The sequence below is a fragment of the Rhea pennata genome, chromosome 4 (genome assembly GCF_028389875.1).
Source record: "Rhea pennata isolate bPtePen1 chromosome 4, bPtePen1.pri, whole genome shotgun sequence".
Taxonomy (NCBI): Eukaryota; Metazoa; Chordata; class Aves; order Rheiformes; family Rheidae; genus Rhea; species Rhea pennata.
The window spans coordinates 23,188,384-23,216,056 of record NC_084666.1 but is presented as its reverse complement, the minus strand read 5'-3'; the positions used below and the strand labels follow the sequence as shown (position 1 = coordinate 23,216,056).

General features: G+C 34.9%; 1 long non-coding RNA gene across 1 annotated transcript in view; it reads right to left on the bottom strand.

Annotated features, from left to right (window-relative positions):
- Positions 1-27,673, bottom strand: part of LOC134139879 (uncharacterized) — a 48,416-nt gene that overhangs the window by 10,207 nt on the left and 10,536 nt on the right. Inside the window, exons 2-4 of the long non-coding RNA XR_009958275.1 lie at positions 10,693-10,851; positions 7,935-7,993; positions 4,073-4,231 (exon numbers count right to left, since the gene is read on the bottom strand). This is a non-coding gene — a long non-coding RNA (uncharacterized LOC134139879). The remainder of the gene's footprint in view (positions 1-4,072; positions 4,232-7,934; positions 7,994-10,692; positions 10,852-27,673) is intronic.

The following is a 27,673-nucleotide window of genomic DNA, read 5'->3' as shown; positions in this document are numbered from 1 at the left end:
CTGAATGAATTTATTGCTTATGAAATGTTCTAGTTTGATAGCCCTAGAGACCTGCCATCACTTTTCATCCAAAGAAAAGGTACATTGTAACATCAGTGTAGCTTCGTTGTATTTCTGTGCTAATACAGGAGAAAGAATGGATGACTGCCTGGGAGGAATCAGGATAAAGTGTGGCTAAAGTTGGAAAAGACTAGTAAGGGAATGTGTGTGTGGGAATGCTTATAATAGAAGAACTATACGCATTGCAAGGTCTGGAGAAAAACGGTTGCTGAGAAAGGAACCTGTCAATTCAGATCATTGGCAAGTTGACTTCAGCTGTCTAATTTCATAGTAATTCTACTAAGAACAGGGAGGCCAAGTTTAGTATTTCTGTCTTAAATTGTATACATGTGGCTGTAATCCCAACTGACTCATGGTGTAGTGGATGGAAAGGGCAAACTGGAATTGTTGAATTTATGATCTGGGAAGTGCTTCTGGATTCCACAAAACCTGCTGGTATGTATAATGTTAACAGTAGTATTTGTCAGTAGTTTTCCTTAGAGCTGTAAGGCAGTACACTCAACTTCAGACACATCAGAATTTTACGGTGGCTATAAAATTGTAAGCAGAAGGATTAAAATGGGAAAAACTTTTATTTTGCATGTAGAACATGTATTATTTTTCATTGCCAAAATCACCAAGGAAACTCCACCTATGCTTGGTTTTCTAATAACATTTCAGCATATTTATTTCCTGCTTTCTTTTATATTATCAGCGTATTTGTAATAGTGCCCATTGTAGGCTAAGAACCTGCCAAATAACCATCAGAGGTGGCTACATTTTCAGGAGATTCACAGTCTAAAGCCTTGTTTATTGTAAAATGATTTGGTTCTCTTTAGGCAGTATGGCACAAAAAAGTCTCAAATGTGGATAAAGGGAAAGCAGTAGTAATGAATATAGTGACAAAGTATGTTAAAGGCATCTGTTTTTGCATTACATCCAAGCTGAGAACTAGAAGAAAAAACCCAAACCATAAGAACATCTTACTGTATACTGATAGACCAGATTGTATCCTACAGTGCTTGTCACCTAATCTTTCCCTCCCTTTCCTTCCATCTTTGTGTTATAATCAATATGGAATAGCTTAATCTTCTGGCAGGATGGAAATACTTTACTAGCAAGTCTCATTTGTGTTACGGTTCACTTTGACCACAAAACTTACCATTTGGTAGGTTCCTACCGCTATGGTAATAGACTGAACTAATACAGCCCACTGCAATACTAAAAGGGAACTGTTGTGTATTTCATTTTACTATCCTTTCATAATTGCTGTATTTAATTACTTGGATGACATTCCTTCTGCAATGAAAAGGAAATTTTGTACCATATCAGTGAAGTTACACTAGAGGAACATTTGGCCCAGGACAAGAGAGTACTTCTCTAACTACTTAAGCACAGGCACTTCAAAAAAAGGAAAATAGGAAAATAGCAGTTGTTCTTTAGCAACAGGCTACGCATTATTGTGAGACAGGAAGTGATTAAGGAATTGAAAGAATAGAATAGAAGCTGTAAGCACCTACTCTTTTAGTATTTTGCAGAGAAATACTAAAAGATGCAGAGCATGCTCTGTATCATACCCAGGTTTCGTAGCTTATAAAGTATTACTAGCCAAAAACTGATGGTAGCTGGTATTTTATTGGCCCCAAAGAGTAATCATCATTTTAGCTAATAAGGTTATAATGACTCTTTCTGCCATTACAGTTCATAGTTGGCAGAAGACCTATAGCAGGTGGATTGAGACTTCTTTCTAACAAGCTGTCATCAGTGTACTCATGTTGTGTCAATAAGAAAACTGCTGTGGCATATTCGTTATTTTACAGATTTTTCTTTATTTGAATGCTTTGCCACTAAAAGTCAAGCATTTTTGCAGTTGACATTTGTTTAAGCAATTTAGAGATGTCCTGGGAATATGTCCTGATTTTCAGAATTAAAGTACTGTTTGGAGAGATATGGACAAGAATCTTCTACAAAATCTTTCTGTGAATTTTTTAAAGGAAAAAAAAACTGAAACAAATCCTGTGCTTAGTTTAAGGGAGTTAAAAGGAAAGGTCGAAATGATAAAACAGGCATAGTGGGCAAGCAATGTCAGTATTATTGGCAGATTTCCACTGACTGGATTGGAGCTGTATCAAATGATGCCTGGTAAGGATTTGGACTGGTATCTCTGATAAGAAAACTCTGTGCAGTATGCACTGTTATTTTGCAGTAAGTGCCTTGTTTAATTTTATTTCGAAATAGAAGTGATTTGGCTGGCATGTAGGCTGCAATATCAAATTCAAGCAGCAGATCATGTTTGATTTTACTGATATTTACTCATAAACATTGAAACACGAATATTTCTTTTTTACTGACCCCCTGCTATTCTTTAAGGTCCAGAGGGAATTTTACTTGAAGATCCAAAGAGCTTTTTAGACATATTTCACACATTTTCCACTAGCTCTTTGTTGAGATGTTGAGGTACCAAACACAAGATTGTTGTCATTTTGACAACCACATTACATTCTGAGATACACATGAATTCCTGCTGCAGAGGCAAACAGGCAAGCACTCTGTGACAACAGTACTGATAAGAAGAGGTGAACAGAATAGAGCCATGTCTTTATGTGTGTATTTGCCTGTGTGCCGTGTATGTGACTGATTTGTGATAGGTTACAAAAAGAATGTTAGCCTGCCTTAGGTACCCGAATACTAAGTACCTGTTTTATTATTTTTTCTTTTGTTTGTTCGCTTGTTTGTTCATTTGTTTCCCATTAACTGTTTCTACGAATACAGAGATCAGGATTTGGCCTCCATTCACTTAACAGACAAGCTTACAAAGCTGTGATTTTTTTTTTTTTGTGTAGAAGTCATCCCTCTATTAATTAATTTCATTTCTGGAGCCATCACAATACACTTACTGACGCTTTGTTGATAACTGCTCTAGCTCTTTTCTGTCTTAATAGTGCTTCCATAACTTAGGAGAAAAAAATAGTTTAGATTTTTGTTACAGTGTTGATTATATTTAAAGCATGTAAAAGAAAATAAAACTGAGGAGATTTTCACAACCTATTTCAGATAGAAAATATAAATGTTTAATTTTGGAGCATTAGTTGAAATAATGAAATCTTGAGATTTTTTTCCTACACAATTAAACTTGACCTAAGTCCACAGAAATATTTTTTGTTTTTGAATTCAGCCTGCCTTTAATATTTTATTGAAAAAAAGTTTTACATGATTTTTTCTTCTCTTTTCTCTAGCTGAAAACAAAGTTGATGGTAAAAGTTATTTTCTTATATATCTTTATTTTATTTGTACCTAATTCATTTTATAATCATGGATAATATGATAGTGATAATGACAGGCATCAAAACTAAGAGTGAAGAAGTATTGTAATTGGAATGAAAGGCAGCAGGACACAGGTAACCCAAATCCCACATAAAAACAGCTAGTATTTTTGCATTTTGACTCCACCTATGTAAATTTGTCTTCTGTTGTTGTACTGTCACCTATTGTTCTGAGTAGGAATGATCAGCTATCTTTCTATATTTAAATCACTGTTTACTTTCAAACAGCAGTTGGATAAAGAAATACAAGTTAATTAAGGAACCTTAGAAACAAGTATAATTAACTACCTCTTTAGAAAATGGCCTTGTGCTATTTTCCTTTGGAATATAGTTATAGACCACCAAGGTGAAATGCTCTTCCTTCACTACCAAGGTTATATTTTTACTTCACAGTTACCCCATTGAGCATCTGGATAAAGGTGAAGCTTGAGGAGGTGACAAGGAAGGTGACTTTTACAGCAGAAATTGATGATGGAGTAGAGCTCTCTTTAGGCAGATTAATGGCTTGAAACACTGCTTCAGAGTTGTCCTTCTGTGTCCAGAAATGCTAATAGTTTCTCATGTCCTGTTATCTATATCTTTTATCACACGATTAAATAATTTGTGGTAACTGAACCTTTTGATTTTAAACATCAAGGGGAAAAAAACATCGTTAAAGGGAAAAAAAGCAAAGCTGTAGTTCCAGCTCAGTTAATATAAGAAATACTTACATTTCGTATTTTCATTGCTTATTTTAGTATTCCTAGACAGCATTTTAAAATAAACAAAATTAGATAGCACCATTAATGTTGTGACTTCTTTAAAGATTTATTGCATGGGCACATTTCAGCAACTGGTTTTCACCACAGGTCCCCCCAGTTTGGCAACTTCTGCAAGACACAAAAGAATCAAATGGCTTATCCTAAAATACATGATAATTCCGTGACTGTGACAACAATGGAAGTAAATTGTAATGTCCTAACATAAGGCTTCCTCATAATTTAATTATGGGAAGTAGAAATTGGTTATAATAATTACCCAACTCTTTTAATGTAAAAGTAATATCTTAAAGTGAAATATTTTCAACAGGGCAAAATATTCTTTAACAATTATATAAAGTGAGAGTTTAAAAGAATAGCAGTATGTGCTGGGATTAATGGACTAATGCTTCAAAATATTAATGTATTAATTGAAACCTTACTCAAAACTATAATTTAGTAATTCCAAATCATGTGAGAATGTTTGTTTTCTGACCATTGTTCTACAAGGAAAATAAACCTACGTTTGTAGAGTTTCGAAAAAAGAATTATATAGTCAAAGCCTATTCTTAACATTCATGTCCAGAATGATAAAATAAGTGACATATAGATATACCACTTGTTCTCTTTCTTACTGCAAAGACATTATAATACCTTGAAAGAAAACATTAAAATAGTGTTACATTTTAACTGTTTTTTTTTTTTTTATTTTAAAGTGAAAAAAAAAGTTTCTTAAAAAATATCAAAATTGAAAGAGTGGTAAGAAATTAAAACAAACAATGTAATCAAACAAATAGTAGACCTCCAAAAGACAGTTTTGGGTGCATATCCCCAGTTGGAGTCTGATACGTGATTCAGGGAGATAGTCAGGACTTAGAGTGGGATTTGCAAAAGTAATTCCCGTGCTAAGAAAAGCTGCCTTAGTAGGAACTAGGAAGTAAGGAGGGAAAGAACAAAATGCTTAAGCCCACATTGGAGAATCTCTCTCTTTCTTACCTTTTCTCCCTCCAAATTATTTTATTTCCTTGACTGCATGTGTAATTGGAGATTACTGTGGAAGTCTATACACTGAGGTTTGCTACAAATATGTTCCTCAGGTACCATTCAAAAGGGTGTTCTTTTCCCAGAAAGAGATTGAGGAGGTAGCAGAATTGTTCATCTCCTGATTGCAGGAGACAAATATGAAATAAATTCACCTGCTTTCAGTGGGTGTCTGTGTCACAAGCAAGAGAACAGCGGAAAAGCAGCAAGAGTGCTGCAACTCCCACTCTCCAAAATCCTAAAATATAAACAGCTGAAGTTAAGGTATGTCAGTTGTAACTGGCAGTGAATGCAGATTAAAAAGTGACATTTCATCTTAGTAAAAAAATCAAAAAGGGCACATTCTATAAAGGCAGCTATTACTATGAAGTCAGTTTGTGGAAGACTGGAATGGTACATAAAGATGTGAATGGTATATAAGATGTGAAATCAAATGAAAATATGTAAGTTGATAAACCATGCCAAAAAGTAGAGTTCCTCTGAGTAACTCAGAGAGATCTGAGTTACTCTGACAATGACTGAGTGACATAGGAATTACTGAGTAAATAAATAGGTTTATAGATGTGTCAGTCCTACATTTTCTGATACTATTTTTATTTTATTCCACTGCACAGAGTGTATTGAATGACCAAAACGTTCTGAAGCAATCTTTAAGAGCTGTTAGGAAACAGTTTACAAGCTGGAGTGAAGTCTAAGTTGAGCAAACTTGAAAGGTTTTGGAGGTTTGATTTAGCTAAGCATATGAAGTGAGTATTTATTTGAACCTATTTAACTTCTTACAGTTTGCTTTTCTTCTGGATCCAAATGACTCTTTCTAAGCTATCTTTGAACTGTGGTTGCAATAAAGGAGAAAATATTAACAGCTTTTAGAGTGTTTAAGCTTTAGCTGGCAGGGAGTGGGTTTTTTTGTGCCAGTAAAATTTACCAGATTTTGACATTTTATTTTCTATGTCTGTAAAATGCTGATATTTTGTGATAAAGATGGATAAAAAAAGAAAGGATGAAGAGGCAGAAAGAGAATACCATAGAGCAGTAACAGGATGAGAGTTTACATAAGGTGTAAACTATGCAGGCTCCAGGTCCCTGTGTTTTTTATTATAGGCTAGAAATACTGTTAATTCCCTGGGGAGTGAATCCATAATATAATGACATTTCCCTTAAAACTAATTTTTTAATACAAATACACATAAAAAGAAACACACAGATAATACTCCAGATAGAACTGGAGAAGTTTTAAAAGAAAGTCTTGCAGGACCCTGGTAGGAAAAAATCTTGAAGCTACATAAAAGACCAGTGTAAAGAGTTAACTGAAGGTAAAATTTTTGTGCACACCAGGAAATTTCTGTATGTTACCTTGAACTACAGTGGTGGGGAAAGGCTTAGAAACTATTCTAAGTGATCAAATGAGGAAATACTTTGAAGGACACAGCTTGATCAGGAACAGAAAATAGTTTTAGGAAAAGAGGAAATGTATGCATTGCTGACTTTTTGGAATTTTTTTAAGAACACCACCAAAGCTTCTGAATTGGAGAGGGAATATTGAGCCGATATGTTCAGAAATCTTTTGGCAACATTTTTTCAGATGTGGAAGATTTATATAAATAAATGCCTGAAGTTATAGGTTGATTCCTTGAACTAGAGGATGACTGAGAAAGGTTCCTGCTGAGAATTTGAGGAGTCACTGGTAGACAGGGACACTTGTGTGGATGGTATAAGAGCAGCTGATTTGGGCCAGCTATATGAAAGCTTCCTTAAGGCTTCATACAACCAATTAAGTATGTTATAAGACTCTACAACTAGCTCATGTGAAAATGTTGACTTTAGCAGGACCAAACAGAGGCATGAAGAGTGTACAAGAGCTGTTAAGATTAAGAAATGAGACCTTTCATCTTATTTCATTGCTTGTAGAATGAATAGACAGAGATTTGCTTCAGTGTTACATGAAAATTTTTCAATTTCTTTTTTACTTTTTTTTACTCTTAGAATTGACTATGAATAGTTCTTAGTGTATATTTGGTATTCAGGTGTCACTTTTCAAGCTCTGTGATTGATGAGATATAATACTGTATTATTTCTGTTGCCTGATTAGCTGAGCAAGTAGAAAGTGCCCAGTCCTGTTGCTACAACTGTTAGACCAAATGAACATAGATGAGCCTTGTGCCAAAAAATCTTTTGCTTTCTTACTTCTTTGCAAGGAGTGAAGATCAGAGGAATCATATGAAGTCTCATAGTACTCAGGCATCATTATTTAAACACATAAACACACTGTGTTACAGACTTCCACAAATTATTGGAATTAAAGCTCAGATACCAAAATAAGTTAACAATTTGTGAAAATAGTTTGTGATTTATTTTCCTTGTTTTTCTAATTATTGGTTACAAATTCAATCATTATATTTAGCAATTGACAATGGTATCCCAGCTATTTCTTTTTGAAATTATCATAGGAAACAGAAAAAAAAGGAACAGAAAAACAACAAAATTACAAGTTTGTAAAATTGTAGAGGCAGAAAGGGGCAGGCATTTCAGCTACATTACTGTTTTTTTCAAAAACTTAAAATATATCATTTTTACAGTCATTGATAAAATATTAAGATTCAAAACATTTTTACAAAACAGATTTGTTTCCTTGACGGTGTTGACATCGGATGCTAACATCAATCATTCCAATAATTATTAATTTTAGAAAAAGTTTTCCAGCAGTGACAAGTGGTCTCAGGTTCATTATATTATTAACACAAATCCTGAGTGTATTAGTATCAAGGTTTGTAAAAAAACTAAAAACAAAGCTTACCTTTCTCCCACCTTAGACAAGGATGGCCTCTTAAGAGAGGGTTTCTGTCGAGCTTTAATCTAGGTCAAAGAGAAAATGGCTTTTGTGTATGTCTAACATAGAAACCGTACAGGGTTAACTTTTCTTCTTTCGAATTATGTGATTAAAATGTTCGGAAGAGTAGGTCCATGTTAAAATGTCCCCAAATTACTGTGCATTTTTTCAAATCTCTGGCTTAGATTTCAAATTTAGAAGTAGCTGTGTCTACTCGTGTGCTGTCCTCCAACTGTCCAAGTCCGCTTTCTGTTTTACAGATCATTTGCAGAATTCACAGATACATATAATTATTGCCAGTCTGAATACCCTTTGGTATTTGGTACCAGAACAGCCTGTATGTTGTGAGAGGAGGCTTACCTATCGGTAACATTTCATGATCAGAAATCCTTAACAGTGTCTGACAGCCACCAATGTAAGAATTCTGTGTTGTGTCTCTCAGTGACATATCACAATATCTCACTCATGGTGATTTTATTCTTTGGAAAACAAAGGCTGGCACTTTGCATATATGGCATGCCCCCAGAATCAGAGCCCTACCTGCATCTTCTTTTTTTCCTGATTCTACTCTTCTTGGAGCTTTTTATTACTCTTTGTGGAACTGACACATTAACACTGCATGCCCCAAATTCAGACTTGATGGTGCAAATCCTATAATTCTTTAATGCACTCTTCTGTACTTGAGAAGTTCAATATTCTCATAGCTATATTCTGCAAATGCAAAGAGTGGAGACTCTCCTGGGAGAGATGAAAATGTGTGCTCTATTAGATCCTGAAGACAAATCACTGCCAAATGGAAAAATTTTAATCACTCCATTAAATTTTCACACACATTAGGTGTTTAATTTAATAAACAACTATATAAGGACATATAAAATACATGTTAATTATTTTGGAAGAGAAGTAATGCTACTTTCTCAGAACGTACGGTTTTGAAAGTTAGATAGCATCAATTATTACCCTCCAGTTTTCTAGATTTCTGTGTGCTATATTTAATGATCATGGACCTCTTCAAAAAATATATTTACTTGACTTTTCAGTGTGTTTACTATAATCTCTGTATAGCAAAGGAACATTGGCATAAAAACAGCCACTACATTTCCATTTTTGATCAAATGTGTTGTTGATACCTAGAAGTGGGTGGACATTCTTCATATCTAACAAATGATCTGCTGGGCAATTTTAATGACCAGTACAGCTCTACGTGTTCTGCTGTTTTCCAGGTAGGGTATTTAGCATAGTCAGCACTGCTGTAAATTTCTCCACACCAGTTAGACAGAATTGAATTCAATCTTTTATGTGCCTTGGGAAACATCCAACATGTTTCCGATTTTCTTCTGAAATACTGTTGACTTGGAGCAGGTGCACCTTAAAATAACAAGAGCTTATCAAGACACAATAGTTATCTTTCTGACTCCTTAATTCTTTCCTGTTGTGCACACCTGGTCACATATGCCTCATGAATTCTGTAGAGCATACCACAGCCAACCATGAAGAAAGATTTTGTGTATGTGTGTGTGTGACAGGGCATGATAGCTGTTTTAACAGCCAGTATAGGAAACAGGCAGAAGAACACTGTTGACATGAAGGCTGTTCAGAAGCAGTATTATTGTGTTATTACTGTTATTACTGTGCTAACCTCTTGTGTTATTTTCCGTAACGATTTCGCTTTTATTTCTTCTGCATAATAAGTACACATTTATTGTTGTCAAGCATATTCTTGAACAAAATTTGCTGATGTAGCCATATGTAATTTTAATTTTGTTTTGCAAAAATCATAACATTAAAGTCAAGTTATATTTTGAAATATGTTTTCATAAATGTATAAAAACACTATGAATAGCTTCCAATTGTATGTACATAAATATATATTCCATGTATCTCCTATAAGAGAAACAGGCCTAGAATACATAGCAGACTGTAGCCATAGTCGTCTTTTCTTTTTTTTTTTTTTTTTTCCTATTGAGGTCCATGTAAATAGTTGATTTTGGTGTGTGATGTGATCATCTGTCTGTTATGGCAATGTTAGAAGTTCCATAATGTAAAATAGATTGGAAGACAGACTTAGAAAAAACCTCATATGATAATATTTGTGATGGAATGAAGTAGTTAACTCGTCTGTAAATGGATTTGTGAAAAGTGATCGATGTTATGGATCATTGCTCCTACTAACAGAAAGAATCTGAACTTGTAGGAGCTGTATTTCCCTGAATTACATACATGTGAAGCTGAGAGTTAGAGACACTGAGTTTCATTCAAGTTTCAATTCAACCTGAGTTCAATTCATTAAGCATAGATTCTGACCACAGGCATTTCATCTTATTTATTGTAATATTAAAAAAATAGCAAAAAGAAGGAGATACATATTTATATATATCTCACTGCTTTGAGGCAAAGATTCTTAAACTAATGTCCTTGAACTGTGGGCTCCTCAGTGATACAGCTAGTTTCTTTCTGCTCTTCCTCACATATTCTGTTATTTTCTTACCTGAACAATGTGTAGTAGAAGAAAAAAATCAGCTAGTTATTTGGAACCTGCAATTACAGAGCAGCATCAATTCTTGGGTTCTCACCTTTCACTGGATATGAATTTAAAAAAAATAGGTTGCTAGGAGAAAATGGAATGGGAAAATGAAGGTAGCCTGGGTAGTAGCTGTTTCTCTTTTCATTTTGGCTGCAAATACTTAATATTCTGCCCATATTTCTAGTGTTTTATCCTACCTACCTGCTGTTTCTTGTTTTCCTGGCATTCAGCCTTTCTTTGGCTGAGCTGATAAGAGGCAGCTGGCTCGAAGACTCCTTCTTATTTTTCTCTAACTCTGCAGCAGCTCAGTGTGGTAGGTGCCAGCTGTGGAGGTGGAAGAACTTGGGATAGACCAAGATCCTGGAAGAAAGGCAGAGAAAGAAAGAAGGCATAATTAGAGAGATGGAAACCAAAGAGAGAGTGTGCTAGAGTGTGATGTTTCTGCAGATGTAGGAGAAGACAAGGACTGTACTGAAAAAAGGCTGAGAAGGAGATTTATTCTCTGCAAAGATGTTCCAAAAAAGGGAAGACCAGAGATGGTGAAAGAGGAGGGGTTTTATTTGGAAAAGGATTCTTAGATGTTGTTTTGTTATACCTTTTAGATTACTTAATTAGTACTTATGAAAGAGACAATAGGACAATACTCTCGATTTTTCAATTCACATTTGTATTTAACATACAAATAGTAAATCTACTAAATATGAAAGGGAAAAAACAAACATCTTAAGATGTCTAGCAGTTTGTAGTACTTTCTAATCTAGTTTATTTTTTCTTTGCATTTCTTTTTAGCTGGCTTTGAAAACAAGAAAAAATATTTAAAGATGCCCACTTTAATGCTTTCTGTATAGCTGGATCTTTGCCTGTTATTATTTCCTTCAGAGAGATTACTGTGTGGAATGTTTTTTATCTCTTAAATGTGTTGAATTCACTCAACAGTATTAAATACAGAAGCAATTGTTTAATATGTATAAAATACAGCCATATATTTTATGTTTCTTAATGTCTTTTTTGCTGGAATGTTCACATGAATACTTGAATACCAAAAACCTGGACTGGAATATCTGTGTCTAAATATCTGTTATGAGTTCACTTAGCAAATCTCTATGTGAATTAGAAACATTTTTGATTCCCAATTGTTTCATAGTGCCCCTAGTTTTGACTGGTGATGCTTGTTTTAGGAAAGAATAATAAAAATAATGTGAAGGACAGGATAGTACTTAAGCAGATGTTAAGCTTATTCTTAATCATGCCAAAGGGATAACTTCATTCACCTTATACACCACATTCATGAATTTTAAACTATGATCTTGCCTCCTTCTTCTCACCTACAAACTGAGGGGTGTCTATTCTTTTTTAATTTCTCCTTTTAAGAAGGTGAGGTGCCCTTCATTATGCTAGTTGTCCCCTTTATACTTTCTCTATGTCCAGTATAGCTGTGTTGAGATACAGAGATAATACATCTACATAAAGATGTGGGTGTACTAAGATTTTAAACAGTGGCAAAATTATGCTTTGTTTTACTCTTCTCACAAACCCTTCTTGATGTTGCTTAGTATTGTGTTAGCTTGGGCAGCTGCTGCTCACAGAAATGTCACCTGCTTCAATAGTAGTAAACATTTCCCTGAGATCTTCCTGAAGATGTACACTAACCTGTGTCACAGCTTTATGCAGTCTTTTTCTATTCTACAGAAATGGCGTCACACTTAATATAGCAACCTTCTGTGGTTTAGAGAAGTCAGAACCTAAAGATGGTCTGTTGTTCGTATTTGGTGAGCAGACAGCTATTTTCTTTAGTCACCTATCTCTATGAAGCATCTTTCTATAGTTGTTACCTTTTATAACATATATGCTCTCTTCTTTCTCCCAGAAATAGAGGGAGAATCTGCACAGATTGACTGTAACTAGGCTGTGAGACAGCAACAGAGAGCTAAAATTAAGGGCAGTGGGAAACTAATTAGAATTTATTTACTCGGTTAAGCATTTTGTGAATTGTAAAGATTTTGTGAATGTACTGCTTCAAATTAAAAGTCTTTCAGAGTAATTCTTTTTATAAATAACTCTTCTTTTTATATATATTATGAAGACTGGCTGCTACATCTTAAAATAACTTCCTTTGTTTTTAGGTCAAATTGTCTTGTTGTAATTAGTAATTCAACACTTCCTTCAAGAAAACGAGCTTTAAGTATGTTGATTATGAACAAGTTTTTCTGAATAGCTTACAAAAATCATTCCAGTTAAAATTATACTGAAAAAGGTTCAGTAGTTTTCTACGTATTATAATGCATATATATAATTTCTGCATATTATAATGATTAACATATCATAATGACATGAAATTTTTAACAAAATAATTTCAAAAACAGAATTTTAACACAATTTCAAAATTCTCAAAAATATTTTTATTATACTTTTTCTTTCCCTCAGAATTTCTGTTTCAAGAATTCCAACAAGAACCAAGATGTATGTTAAACCTTACTGTGTTTCAATCTCAGTTCAAGAAGAATGTCTTTATAGGTTATACCCATAAGAGGACTAACACAAATTTAATAGTACTAGGAATATTAAAAACAAAAAACCCAACAATCCTTCCAGAAAAAAGTGCTAATATTTCTTCCTCTCTCTGGAAAAGCAAAAAAAGAAATGTTTTTTAATAGTCTTTGTGCTTAAAACTCCAAATTTGATGGCACTGAATGTTATTGAATATAATAGAGCTAATAATCATGTTTTTAATTTGCTGTCAGACCTGTATAAAGTGAGTTTATGTAGTTATCAAAATGCACATATGAATTCTTTTCTATGGATGGAGAATGCATGCACACATTCATACAAGTTGCACAAGAAAAAAGGATGCAAAATTTATAGTTGATCTGAGTAGTCCTTCATGCTATCTCCATCATAACTGTAGCAGTTATTTTACCACAGAAAATTTTGGAACCAGGCAGTATCATACAGTGGCAGAAAGAGTATCTTCTACTCTATTACATAGTAGTAGTTCAGCAAAAGTGTAAATGGCCAAAATATCATAAAATGTGTTTTGAGTTAAGAAAGACCTATTCTCTGAGGAGATGGGGGCAGGTTTAGCTCAGTTGGTTAGAGCGTGGTGCTGCTAATGCTAAGGTCGTGGGCCCCAATCCCTGTATGGGCTATGCTGAGGGTTAGACTAGATGATCTCCAGAGGTCCCTTCCAACCTTGCCGTTCTATGATTCTGTGGAGACCAGTGTTTCTGCAGCTCTGATATCTCAAACTGTTAAGAGTCACAAATGGCTCATGCACTACTCATAGTAATAGTTGCCATTATGGCACCATTGTAAGAAAGTCTTTAACACTCTAGGTCAAACCCCAAAAAGTTAGTTTGATATTTTTAATTGAAAATCTGACAGTAAATAATTTCTTGAATGAAGAAAATATGGTCTGTTCACATAACTACATATGATATTTGTGCAGCCAGTGTGAATTTGAAGAAGCAAATTATCTATTTTTAATTGTGAATAAGTTTCTATTTTGTTGAAAAAAAAATTCTCTAAAAGCTCTGAAGTTCCCTCATCTAAGATTGGAAGAAGGAAAACATCTAAGGTGTCTCGGGTATTTCAGAAAGGATTGTTTCTTTTTTTTCTTTCTTTCTCCTTTTTTTTTTTTTTTTTTTTTTTTTTGGTAAAAATATAATAAAGCAGAAAATATAGGTTTACTCCTTTAAAATAATGAAACGTCTTTTCAGGTAGTAGATGTTGTATTCAACATCTTCTTAGGATTGTTCCAGTATTAGTCCTTGTCATATTTATAACCTGTATGTTAATAGGCAAGTACTGAGCCTCTTGTTGGGTGACAAAGATGTTTGGTCCTGTTAGTTGACAGGGACCAAACACTACTATCCAGTTCGCTGAATATATTTTAACTATTTTACCTTTGAAACACAGACATAGATCCATTGTTTTAGGTAGTCTGTTGTCTATTGTGCTTACACAATATTTCTTGGCTTCTGCATAAACCTCATGTTTGCTGGCAAATATTTTGCCCATTGTGAAACAGAAGCTGGACACATTTTTTTATGTTACTCTTTTCATCTTTATCAATAGTAATAGAACAAGTCATGGCTTTTACAGAAGAAAATAAGATGACATAGGGGTCTTCCTTGCTATACTTTGCCACCTTAGTTCTTTCAGTCTGCAGAAGAGACAATTCTGAATCACATAGGAGGCTGATATGCAAGGTCTAAATTCATCTCACAAAAAGCTAAGGAAAATAATTTTCAAGGCTATGCAACTATTGGAGATTTTCAGTTACAATCTTAAAGAGATCAGTCCTTCCAATTGAAGTGGGATAGGCAGGGAAATAAGGGAACACTCCTGAGATGTGATAGGCTTCATATAAGGCTGTTCAAAACAATAGAAAGCAATGATGTTTTCTCAGTAATTTGTAATGCAATAAAAGATGGGTGCATCAGATATGGAATGTACCGTGTTGTTCACAGCCAGTGGATGCTTAGTGCAAGATATCAGTGGATTTAGGTATTTTTAAAAAACAGTGTTCACACTCATGTCATGCACAATGACAACCTGATGGCAGAGTAACTGCTATTGTAATTTATTACAGATCTGTAGAAATACCATATCTTTCCTGCAGAGATGATGAAAAAGATCTTAATGTCTCTGTGTTCCTGCTCATTTTTTTTCATTTTCTTTTAAATACAAATTTTTCCCAATTCTAAATTCTATTCAGTGACCTCTAACCTCATCTGTTTTCAAGGGCACTTCAATTTAAGAGCGGCAGTAACAGCCACAGGAATAGCAGAAGTAGCAGCAGCAGGGATTCTGCCTGTGTAGCTCTGAGAAGTATTTCAGCAATGAAAGGGATAATTGTAGCTCCCTGTCTCTGCTGTAATTGAAAATCTAGTATAGTGCCTTTTCCATTTAACTTTATTGTTTGAGTTCAAATCATTGTACAGGAGGGAAAGCAACACTAGAATAATGTCTCTAATGTTGGTTTCCTGTCCATTCACCAGTTTAAAGCCTAGCATTAAAGTTAAATGGAAGAGCAATTAGATATATTCAATTATTGAAGAGCAAAAGAAGCATAATTATAAATTTCAATAGTGAAAAAGTACTACTTGCAAAATATTTATTTACTAGTCTCTCAGATTATCTCCAAGGAACTGGAAAATTAGTAACTTGTCAACATAACAATCCATGTAATCTGTGCTGAATTACAATGGAAAACTTTTTCCACTGTGGTATTTACAAAATATGGAAGCAAAATGGCTAAAGCTATTCCATCGTTGACAAAGCACAACCTTAAATCTGCTTAAAGTGCTGAGTACTCTCACTTCCTATTCAGGTCATTGCACAGTACTCTTCTGTGGTAATAGTTGTTCTAACACAACATGGTTCTCAAACAATCTTAGCTTGCTTCTGGTAACCTGATAACTGAGTTTCTACAACAGCATACATATTAACAGAAAGACAGTAAGTTTAATCATTCTTAAAGCAATTGAAATATATTTTGATTATTTACAGAGCAGTTCTGAAAATATGTGCAAATTGTGCATTTGAACAGTATATTCTTCTCATAAGCAGCAGTCTCATAACAACTGATGTTCTGTTCACCATGAAATGGAATCAGCTGGATTCTGTTTTCAGAGTAAAAGCAGTGTAGATAATCTACAGTGATGAACCCAGTAAAGTTTTGTTTTGTCCTTATTTGTACCTTTTTTGTGTGTCTTTCAGCTAATATGAATATAACTACTATGAATTTACCTCCTAGAAAATTAGACCAAACATTGTTTTAATATTTGATACATGGGAATAGAGAGAGATACTCAATATTTTGCAGCAGCAGAGAAAATAAAGGCAGAGAAAGAAAGTTCCAGGGCATGTAATAAAAAGGAGCTGTCTGTCTGCCCTTCTGAAAAAGAGCAAGCCTCTTTTTCTGCTTTTGTATTTTTATTAGCTATTTTTTTAAAAGGTGGACATTTCTAGTACGTGTACCTGATTTAAAGAGATGGTGACTTTCAGTTAGACTTCTCATTCTAAATCAATTAAAGGATTTTTGAAACATCTGTATATACCTAATCCATGTCCTATAAAGAGTCAGCCATTCTGTGCTAGTGTTAAGAAGTGCGGTGGAACACAGCTGATGTGCAGACAAAGGGGCAAAACAAACTCCATGACTAGATTAAAATTTGAGGAGGGGGGTGGGTGTTTCGTCATTACTTGGATTAATTCATGTAAATTTTTTTCCAGTATAAACAGAACTGGGAAACAGCCTATATTAACAAATAACTATATGGGTGCAAACTGATCTGCATAACACGAGCCGTTGCACAATATGTATAATATATGTACTGATTCTTAAGAACACCTCTAAAATGTACATCTCTCACATCCCATATGTTTGTAGTACTGGTATTTCTGTAACTGGTTTTCAGATTTAAGAAATGAAAGAACAATTGGACTGTGCACTTAAGTAAGGTGCCAGGAACACTGAGTAAAATGAATGAGATATCTGAGCATAAACGCAGTAATAAAATTACACTGAAAAAAAGGATGTACTTCTTAATTTAGCTACTCCTAAATGTAGCTGTAGAACAGATGAAGATGCTGAAAGTTTGAAGGAACTGTGGAAAGTATTTCAGAGATTATGAGGTGAGCGAAATCACTCTACAATTTAAAGGATAGTTAACCAACATAATTCATTTACCATATTTTCAGTTACTCAGTGAGACTGAGTGTTTGTCTGTGTTTAAGATTTTAGTCACTTGCTATTTATCCTGCAACAAAATGGTTTTTTACAGGCCATTTTGCCTGTGTTCACAGCCTTCAACAAATAGTTCCAGTTAAATAATCCATTCTACTTGCATTATAATCTGATGTGGATCAGTTGCTGAACACATTCACGGATCACTTCACAACATCGCAAGCAATAGCGTCTATCACTGAACAGCTACTTCATAACTTTACTTAGCGAAACACACAGAATTTCAAATTACTAGACAAATATGTACAGTTGACTCCTAGTCAAGACTTTCAGCTAATGATGTTAAAAAAAGTATGTGATGATTAGAAACTTTATGGTTACTGTTCACAAATTGGTTTACCGATTGGTTACTGTTTTAAATGAGTTTATTTTTTTCTATTCTATCACTTTAACTTTTGGACATACAGTTTCAGTTTTAATGGGAGTAGCACAATTAAATGTAACTAATAGAAGGTTTACATAACGTATAAAGCTAAAAAATGTTGTTGATGCTGAGTGGATGCAAAGTTGTGCTCTTCCTAGTGGAATAGCCTTTACAGCTGCAACTGGTTCAGCTTCATGACATTCTACAAGGCGTCAGTACCTGTCAGAGTCTACACAGCAGGATATTTTATGCTTGTGTAATGTAAATTACTCTGCAAATATGTGGGTATAAAAAGCTATAAAATTTTATGAATGAAGAATTAGAAATTCAATTAAAGAATATTGTGACCATAAAATATAACAATATTATATCTAGGGGAAAAAAGCTAAACAAATTAACTGAGAAGAATTATAGCTTTGAGAATGATTGTATTTGTTCATAGGAAAATCATTCCTATAAATAAAAGCCAGTACTGTTTGATCAGGCAATTCACATATACTGTGAATCATGAATACAATTAAAATTTGATTTTCACAGGAGTGCGTTGGCAGGGTTCTTCTATCTCTCTTGGTATAATCAAGGTGAACTGTAAGGCTTCTTTACCTTCTTTCAATTCATAAGGATTATGTCTTCAGTTGTGTGAGGTGATGCAGCATGTGCCAGAATTATTGTACAGTATTTGTTTGTAAGAAGTGGTAGTTCCAGTGACCGGTAATTCTGCCAAGTATTCTCTGAGGTGATTAATTGTTACTCCTTATTTCAGTAAGTGACTAATTTATGTTGTCAGAGATTTACTGCCTGCAATTTGGCATGTGGCAGAGTGATTCCCAACTGTACTTTCCGAGTTACTTCAACTGCAGCAAGGCTGGAGTAATTATAGTGTGGTGTTAGTGGAATGTCAATGGAAGCTGTAAAGGTAAACCCAGAGACGTGTAGCAGGCTCTCTTCTCTTCTCCAGTGTAAATGATACTGCTTGCTACACCTGATTCTGTCTGCAAGGAAATACTGATAAACATAGAATTTTATATACTTTATCATCATGTTAGAAGTGCAGGCTGTCAAAGACATGTTATAATTTAGATAACTGTGATATGAATAGGAAGGAAAACCTAGGACTGTGAATTGTTGCTCATACCTTTTCAACTTCAGATTGGAATAGGATGTTATTAGTGTAAGATACGAAAGAGAGAAATTTCCTGTTCCCATCCCTATGTTCAGTGTGCTAATACACAAATATTGAAGGAGGTAACACTAAACACCAACTTCTGGTTTTCCAGCCAATATACAGTAGCTTGACTAGTTCATATATCCATTTCTGCACCATACAACCCTAGGCTGTTCCTTGAATCACTGCTTCAGAGACACACAATATGATATCATTTTTTACCCTTGATAAATTAAAGTGATTTCCAAGTAAATTCCAAGTGGTTTCTCTGTAGCCATGAGGGACAGACTTTTTTTTTTAGTGGATGAAGGGTGGATAAAAGGTGTGTGGGAATGAAGGTCATGTTTTTGGCTAGTAGGAGCATCTATGATCAGTTTTCCTTGAAGCTGCATTCCACAATTAAACACATTACATTACATTACTGCATTAAACACCTACCACAATTGTCCAGAACCATCTACAAACACATACAATTTCTCTATTTTGAAATTAAATAGATAATTGTCACACAGCCAAGTCTGAAACTAATCCTAAAGTCTGCCACTGAAGTAATTGTGACCTCAGTTTTAATGCCTCAAGAGATTTCTTTACCAAACTTTGTAATAAATCGCCAGCCTTGCTTATGGATCAGGCAAGGGATTTTCACATTGGTAAAAGGTTAAGCAAATCTATGTGTTGTTGATATTTTTAATTTACATCTTTAATGAGCTGTAGCGCCACTAGGATTTCTAGTTTGGTTTCTCTACGTTTTAGTACAAAGGACTTGAGTTTACCACCGATCTACTGGCAGTCATCTCATATGTGCACAAAATACTGAAACATAAGACTTTAAGAGGCAGAAATCCTATAGCTCTCATTTACTGCAAACTTACTTCATTGCACAAAGATAGAGTACTTTCCATAAGCTTCCATACACCAATGCAAGCAGCATTTTGTGAGCATAGGGGCTTCATATTAAAGGGCTTCATGCTGCAGGATTTTATATTGAAATAGTAAAATTTTAGGCTTATAAAATAATGTGTCTCTTTGGAACCAGAAGTACTGAAATTATTAAACAGGACTTTTTATACCTCAAACACTGGTACTAATAAGATTATGCTACAAATAGTTTTTTTTTTTTCACTGTACGAATATAAGTAGAATCTTATTTGAATACAAAGCTGGTATTTTCCACTGAAAACCTTTGTGAAGATCGGTGCAAATTCTTAATGGTAAAATACCTTTTAAAATGATTCTTCTGAAATCCTTACAGATCAGAGAGGATAATGTGTTAATAGTGGTGTGACTATTAGCAGATGGAGTGCTTTGATGAAGAATAGCAAACTAGGGTAGCAAACAAGAAAACCAAACTAGTGTGAAGAACAAATGGTGCTGTCTTAAATTACTCTTTCAGCTTTACCAGGACACTTCTATTTCAGTTTTTTAGATTTTAGAACTTGCTTTTCCCTGCAGACTAATTTTTCATTTATTGGCTTTTTCTTTATGCTTATTTATAGTTCCCTGAGAGAGTCTTTTTTTTATATATGTATGTACTGATGTTAGCTAGAAATAAACCAAGCTGGAATCACAGGAGACTGGAAGATGGCTGGAGGAAAAATAAAGAAGAATACCAAAACATCTTTTAAAGACATATGGCAGTGTGCAAATTGATGTCTTTGTGAATGCCAGCACCTTCGCATGCTTCAAAGTAGTATAAAGGGAAGAGGATCTGGTTGTGACATTCAGTTAAAGTGACAGTGAGCCACCAATGCTTTAAAGCCATGACAAGAAAAAATGTAGTCCTGTAGTGTACCTGTCTCCAGTAGCAGTAGGGAAATATCAGTGTGACTACAAACAACATTTGAGATCCTAACAAGAAACAGTGTATTTTTAGAAAGAATTGTATAGTTTATTCATAGGACAGGCTTTGATGTTGCATGAGGTATTTTTCTGGCCTATGTTTTAAAACAATAATATAATAATTATAATATCTGTAGGTGTACTGCCTGTCTGAGCCAGGGGCTGAAGGATGAATTTCAGTGCAAGATATTATCTAACATAATGTCCTTCTTAAAAAAATTACCCCAACATGATTTCTGTTACACAAGAAAATATGTCTAAAAAAGTGATGCAGTGACAAATGCTGAAATAAAAAACTTTGTGGCACTAGCCTTTACTGTTTTAATTCAATTTTATCTTTACAAATGAAAGTATTATCTAAAGTATAGACATACAAAATTTTATATTTAATCATAGATTAAATATTTAATAAAAGTTTTCAAAATATTTTTCAATTTTTAATTATATCACACAGGATTCCCTTATAAGTGCTCGCTAGGTTTCTGAGAGAGTAAATGTTATAAAGGTAAAAACTGACAAAGCATTCATATATAAAATATATAGATGGTGGTTTTAGTTTGAATTATTTAGAGAAATTTCCTAACAAATTGATATTACTTAATGGACTCTTCATAATATTCTGTATGAAAAACAAAACTAATAATCATACATAAGTAGATTAAATAAAACTGTTTACAAATCTTTTACAGAGATTCATTATTCAGATTTTTTTCCAAAATGCTGGCTAGCTGTGTCTGCTTAGTTCCATGTTTTAGCCTAGTTTAAATAAAATACTTAGAAATTGTATGATTTGACATTGTTGATGGTTAGTGCAATACAAAATATGTGTGCAGAGTAACCTTTCCTAGGTTTGACTGAATACAACTCACTGATTTTTATAAGAACCTTGGAGTCATTTTGGTTTCCTTGCTCTATTTTAAAGTAAACTCTCTGGTGTTTGACTAATAAGATATTGGAAGGTATAATGAGTAGTGAAATATTTGGAGTTTTAGGACAAGTTATTATACATTATTGTTCACTGTTGCAGTCCATTAGCTAGTAGAATTTTTCTCCTTGGTGTTCAAAGTACTGCTGTGGAACAGTATAATTTTGTGAGATTTACTTGTTGATCATACACCTACTGAAATATAGCGGCTTCATTAAGCATCTAAGTATGTCAATGACTTATTTGTTTAAAAAAAGGAAGATGAACTTGTAAAGTTACATATTATCTCTGAAGTATCTACGTTGCACAGTTAGGACTGAAATAATTTCATCCCTCGGAAGACATCTTAATTTACAATTGTTGAAGAAAGTGGTGTGGTCCATGCAGAGATTTATCCTATTCTAGGATGGGATGAATTATTTCCTAGAGTGGTCTGTTTTATTATCTACAAAGGAACCTAGACAAACAACATATGCTAGACGACTGCTTTTAATTTTCTTGTATATATATTTTGACATTATCTTGGATGCCTTCCCTTAAGTCAGTTTATACATAAGTTTACTGTTTAAGATATGGGATGATGCTGCTGCGGGAAAAAAGAACAAAATAAATTATATGAAGCTTTTCTTGTTTTTATCTGGTGTCACTCTGCTGCATAGTCAAAGAAGTTAAGGAAACACTGAAGTGCTGTTAAGAGTCTAACAACTGCTTTCACTGTGACTGTGCTGAAACTTCAAAATGAAAAAAGGAGCCTAAACTGAAACCTGTACTCCTCATTACCTGTGAAAAATGTGTATGTTGCAACATAAAACAGAATAATGTCAACATTGTATCAGCTGTTCTCTATGAGAGAAGAACATAGCACGGTTTGATGCATGTTCCATGTTTATTTAACGCATTTCTCTTTCTTGGTACAATTTGTCCTGTATTAGAACTGGTGGTGATGCTTGCTATTCTGTTGCCTTCTGGGAGTGGGTAGGTGTTTTGACGTTAGAGAATGATGAAATTACTAAGCTTTACCTTCTGCATCCTCTGGGAACTCAAATGTTGCAGCACCATGAAATGAAGCTGCCAAGAATCCAGATTTATGAAACCTGTTGTAATGTATAGAGCGGATAACCTAATATTTTAGTGTGTTGTGTTTGTAAACTGATCTCTGTGTCCTTGTACTTAAAACGAAGACAATAACTAAAAAAGTGCAATACTTATTTGCTTATTTGTTCAAAGCTATCTTGATTCTGTAAAAAGATCTAACTATTTACCTTTTAGAAACATAAGTATAGAAACAGGATATTCTGGAAGTTCTTTTTCCTGGTAATAAATAAAAACATAAAATTCTCTGAAAGTGGAAAGTAAATGCAGAATAATTTACCCCAGCAGATTCACTCCAGTACCTGGCAGTGAGAGAGAGAGAGAGAGAGAGAGAGAGAGAGAGAAGGGCCTTGTAACATATGCTGGCAAGTAGAGGCAAGGAAGATTTGGCTCTCCACAATATCCCTGCTGGCTGCTTCCATTCTGATATATGAAAGTTGCCTCTACCTGGGAACTCTTGTCTGATCTCAGGTCTAGTGCAAGCCCTTCAGAAAAGTAGGTCCTTAGCAGATAAGGATTTAAAGCCAAAACTGTTCGCTCAGATTCTATCCAGTTTTTGTAGAAACATATCTTCACATCAGAAAAGCAAGTGTACGGAGCCTCTGGAAAGGTATTTCTTGTAACAAAGATACCAATAAACTCAGCATGAGTTTCTTCTGCTTCATGAAAGACGTCCTTCAGTATAGAATGTGTGGTACTAATTCTTCTGAATATAGGCATGGTACTGTAAGATGCAGTAGTATATTCTTAATACTAACTGTAGTTAGTTGTATTTATAGTGTTTCTTTTTATTTAGCAATGAGGCTTATGCATTACAGAGTAACAGAATGGTTGAGGTTGGAAGTGACCTCTGGAGATCAGCTAGTCCAACCCCCCCTACTCAACCAGGGTCACCTAGAGCATGTTGCCTGGAGGTAGATAGCGTCCAGGTGGGTTTTGAATATCTCCAGACAAGGAGACTCCACAATCTCTCTGGGCAACCTGTCCCAGTGCTCTGTCACTCTCACAGGAAAGAAATTCCTCCTCATATTCAGCTGGAACTTCCTGTGGTTCAGTTTGTGCCTGTTGCCTATTGTCCTGATGCTTGGCACCACTGAAAAGAGTCTGGCCCCATCCTCTCGACTCTCCCTTAAAGCATCTGTAGACATTGATAAGATTCCCTCTCAGTCTTCTCCAGGCTGAACAGTCTCAGCTCTTGCAGCCTTTCCTCATAACAGAAATGCTCCAGTTGCCTAATCATCTTCGTAGCCCTACTCTGGTAGTTCCATGTCTCTCTTGTACTGGGGAGCCCAGAACTGGACACAGCCCTCCACTTAATGCAGACCAGGATACCATTGGCCTTCTTGGCTGCAAGGTCACATTGCTGGCTCGTGGTCAACTTGTTGTCAGCCCCTAACTTGTAGTGGTGCATGGGGTTATTCCTCCCTAGATGCAGGACCCTGCAATTGCCCTTGTTGAACTTGAGCTTCTTCTTCGCCCAGCTCTCCAGCCTGTCCAGGTCTCTCTGAATGGCAGCACAGCCTTCACTGGGAGGAGTGGCAGTATCAGCCACTCAGTTTGGTATCATCAGCAAACTTCTGGAGGAGGCACTCTGTCCCTTCATCCAGGTCATTGATGAATAAATTGAACAAGATTGGACCCAGGATTGACCCCGGGGGACACTGCTAGAGGCAGGCCTCCGACTAGACTCTGTACCACTGATGACAACCCTCTGAACTCTGCTTTTCATCCAGTTCTCAATCCACATCACTGTCCACTCATCTAACCCACGCTTGCTGAGCTTGTCTAGGAGGACAAGCTGATGTCTTCCTAGGAAGACAGCGTCGAAAGCCTTGCTGATGTCAAGGTAAAGAACATCCACTGCTCTCCCCTCATCTACCCAGCCAGTCAGTCCATCATAGAAGGCTATCAGGTGGTTAAGCAGGATTTCCCCTTGGTGAATCCATGCTGACTACTCCTGATCATCTTGTTTTCCTCCATGTGCAGGACATCCAGGATGAGCTATTCCATCAGTTTTCCAGAGATGGAAACTCTCCTTATCTTTCCTAGTTTAAAGCCCTCCTTACCAGACTAGCAACCTGTTGGCAAAGACACACATGTCTCACTTATAAGTGCATCTCTATACCCATATACAGACAGTAGTAAAACCATAACAAGATAGGATATGCTTAAGCATCAGCTATTTAATGTAAATACTTAGGGTTAAGAAAAATATGGTTGCCAAATCGTGCTAAGCTGGATTTGATTGTTGTTGTCAGCTGTACTCACTACATTTTTACATATAGTGAACTCTGAAATTGACCATCCTTCCTGAAATAACAGACATAGAAAAGGAGTAGCAAAAGCATTTTCTGCGCACATTAACAGACTGATGTAGAAAAGAAAGAGGGAGAAATTAGATAGATTTTGGTGGGCACTCTTTTCCATATGGTCCAGTGCAGCAAAAGTGTGATTGCCTGCTGACTTTAGGTATGCTACTAGAAACACTAAGTAGTAGTGGTGTTTGAGAACTGATAGGCATCAGCACAAGTTTCAGCGAGTGAGTCTCAGATCTCACTAAGGCCAGTGACATTAAGGGATTTTAAAACTGCCTGTGGCATTTTCAGATCAATCCATCAGTTTGTAGGTAGCAATGTAAAGAATGCTCGGCACGCACAATACCTGTGAGATAGTTCCAGCTAGTGACAGCTCTGCTGGTGCATTCTGAGCAAGCCACAAGCAATGCAAAAGTCCTATGAGGTGAGAATTACAATAAATGAATCTCTGTTCCTAAGAGCTTGTACCATGCTTTAAGGATGAAGAAAAACCAATGTGCTGTTTGAACAAGGAATAATACATTATAAAATCATGTCCATGAAAAATAGCCCTGCATATAGATCATGCTAACTTACTACAGCATTCATCTCTCAATAACCTTTTTTTTGTTGTTTTTTCATGGAATTTAATGGAAGAACAGAACTATAAATCTAACATGCCTATTTTCTTCACTGTGGCAAAGTTTTTTGTTAATTGTGCAGAGAAAAAGAACAACATTGCAGGACAAGTTTAAATTATTCCCTACAGAATATGATCCATCACTGAAATCTCTCCTGTCTGTGATAATCTTACGATACTATCTCATGAATTATGATATTTTCTTATGAATCACCTTATGATAATGTGCTGTGGAAGAATATCGTAAGACAGACAGTAGTGTATTTCCTAATGTAAAACCTGAAGTATTTCCTTTCACAAGTCCTGTGTTTAAACAAGTACTCACAACTGTAAAAATGTTTTTTTGAAATCTTATTAGTCATACTTAGGAAACCTGTGGTTAGTGAGATCTTCTAAATCAAGTCTTACTGCTCATTTTCCACCAGTGGCTTGTAATGCTACTGAAACTGCAATGCTCAAGTTGGCAGAAATCAAGCTACAGAAAAATAGTATTTTGCTCTGTGTACTGCATTAGATTATTTACTTCCCCTTGTGTCAATATCTATGCAAACAGTCCAACCAGACTAAAAGCAAGAAGAAGCATTTAGATGTAAGCAGAATAGTGTCAGATGATCTCTTTGGTTTGATAGTTCCTGAACAAACAATTTGAAGAAACATCAGAAGGTAACATTGAACAGATCATCGCTAAAACTGATGAGGGAAAAAATGTACCTTATAGGAAGAGGCACTAGTGCTAAATTGCACCTGTTTAACTGGCATAAAACTCAGATGGGGTCAAGAGAAGGATGGATTAGTAGTCCAGAAAATGATTAATGGAAAAGCATATTTATGCTGTGCTAATTAATCAATATTTTTATTTCCTTACTGATTTTTCACGTAAGCTTTGGGGCATATGTTAAAGAGCCCTACAGCTGCATGGATACCTGCATGCATGTAAGTCTGCTTGTGTTTTACTGAAATCCTGTGTGCTTAAATGCTTAAAGTGATGTTTAAAAGTATTTTCCTTTTCATGTTGTGTATGTCTCACTATCCATCAAATTCTATTTTTTAATATTATATTATTATCATCTGTAAGTTAAAATTCTGGACAATCCTATCATGTTTTTTAGATGTTTCACTCTGTTTCCTTTTCTGTTCTCTACAGCTTGTTCAAATTCAATTCAATGCTGATTTGGTGAAAAAGACTTCTTCGTGTCCAAGGTACAAGGATTCACACAACTTTATTCTTAAAATTCATCTTCCATTTGATCATGTGTCCAATAAATAGCTCCAGATGAATTCCAGAGTGACTGCTAAAGCAAGAGATCTACTCTAAATGGAAAGTATTAATGAGCAAAGACTGTCTTAGGTACTAGACCATAAATTTCTCCTCCAGTTTTTCACAGTTTGCAATACACTGTAACCATATCCAGTTTGATTGTTACCCTCAATTTCAAAGTAAATTGCATCTTATGCTGTTACATGAACACAGCTGTTATGACAGCTCAGCATGTAGTTTTTCATAGCAGAGCAGAAAATGAAAGGTAAAAATTAGAAGGAAGTTACAGAAGTAAAGAAGTTACATTGAAATTTAAATCTTTTATCAAATGTAATTCTTTCCATAATCTTTTATATTAATCATTCTCCTATAAACCATGTTTTTGAAAAACATAGAATTTAGTTCCACAAAATAATAATAATAAAAAAATCTACTAAGTTGCTGCTGGTATCCATTGGGAATTCTTTAACGGTTCAGTAAAAACTGACAGATGTGTTTTAAGGCTTTACAATGGTTAATTACAATCATATTTTTCTACTGGTACATTTTATTTTTGTTCTTTTATTAGGATAAGCTGTTTTTGAATAACAAGTATTTGCATTAAATAAGCAAAAGTTTTTTTTCTTTTATATTTACTATAAATTTCTGCTTGTCTAGAAATTTGCATAAAAATAGTCTACATTCTGATACACAGTGCATATATATTTAAATATGTATGTGTATATGTATTTAATGCTGCCACAGAGTGCCAGTCCAGGGAAACCAAGAAAAAAAATATTTGAAGGATTTACATTAGGACTGTAGCAGGTGTTCTAGTCTGACTCTCTCTTCTCCAAGACAAAAAATGAAACAAA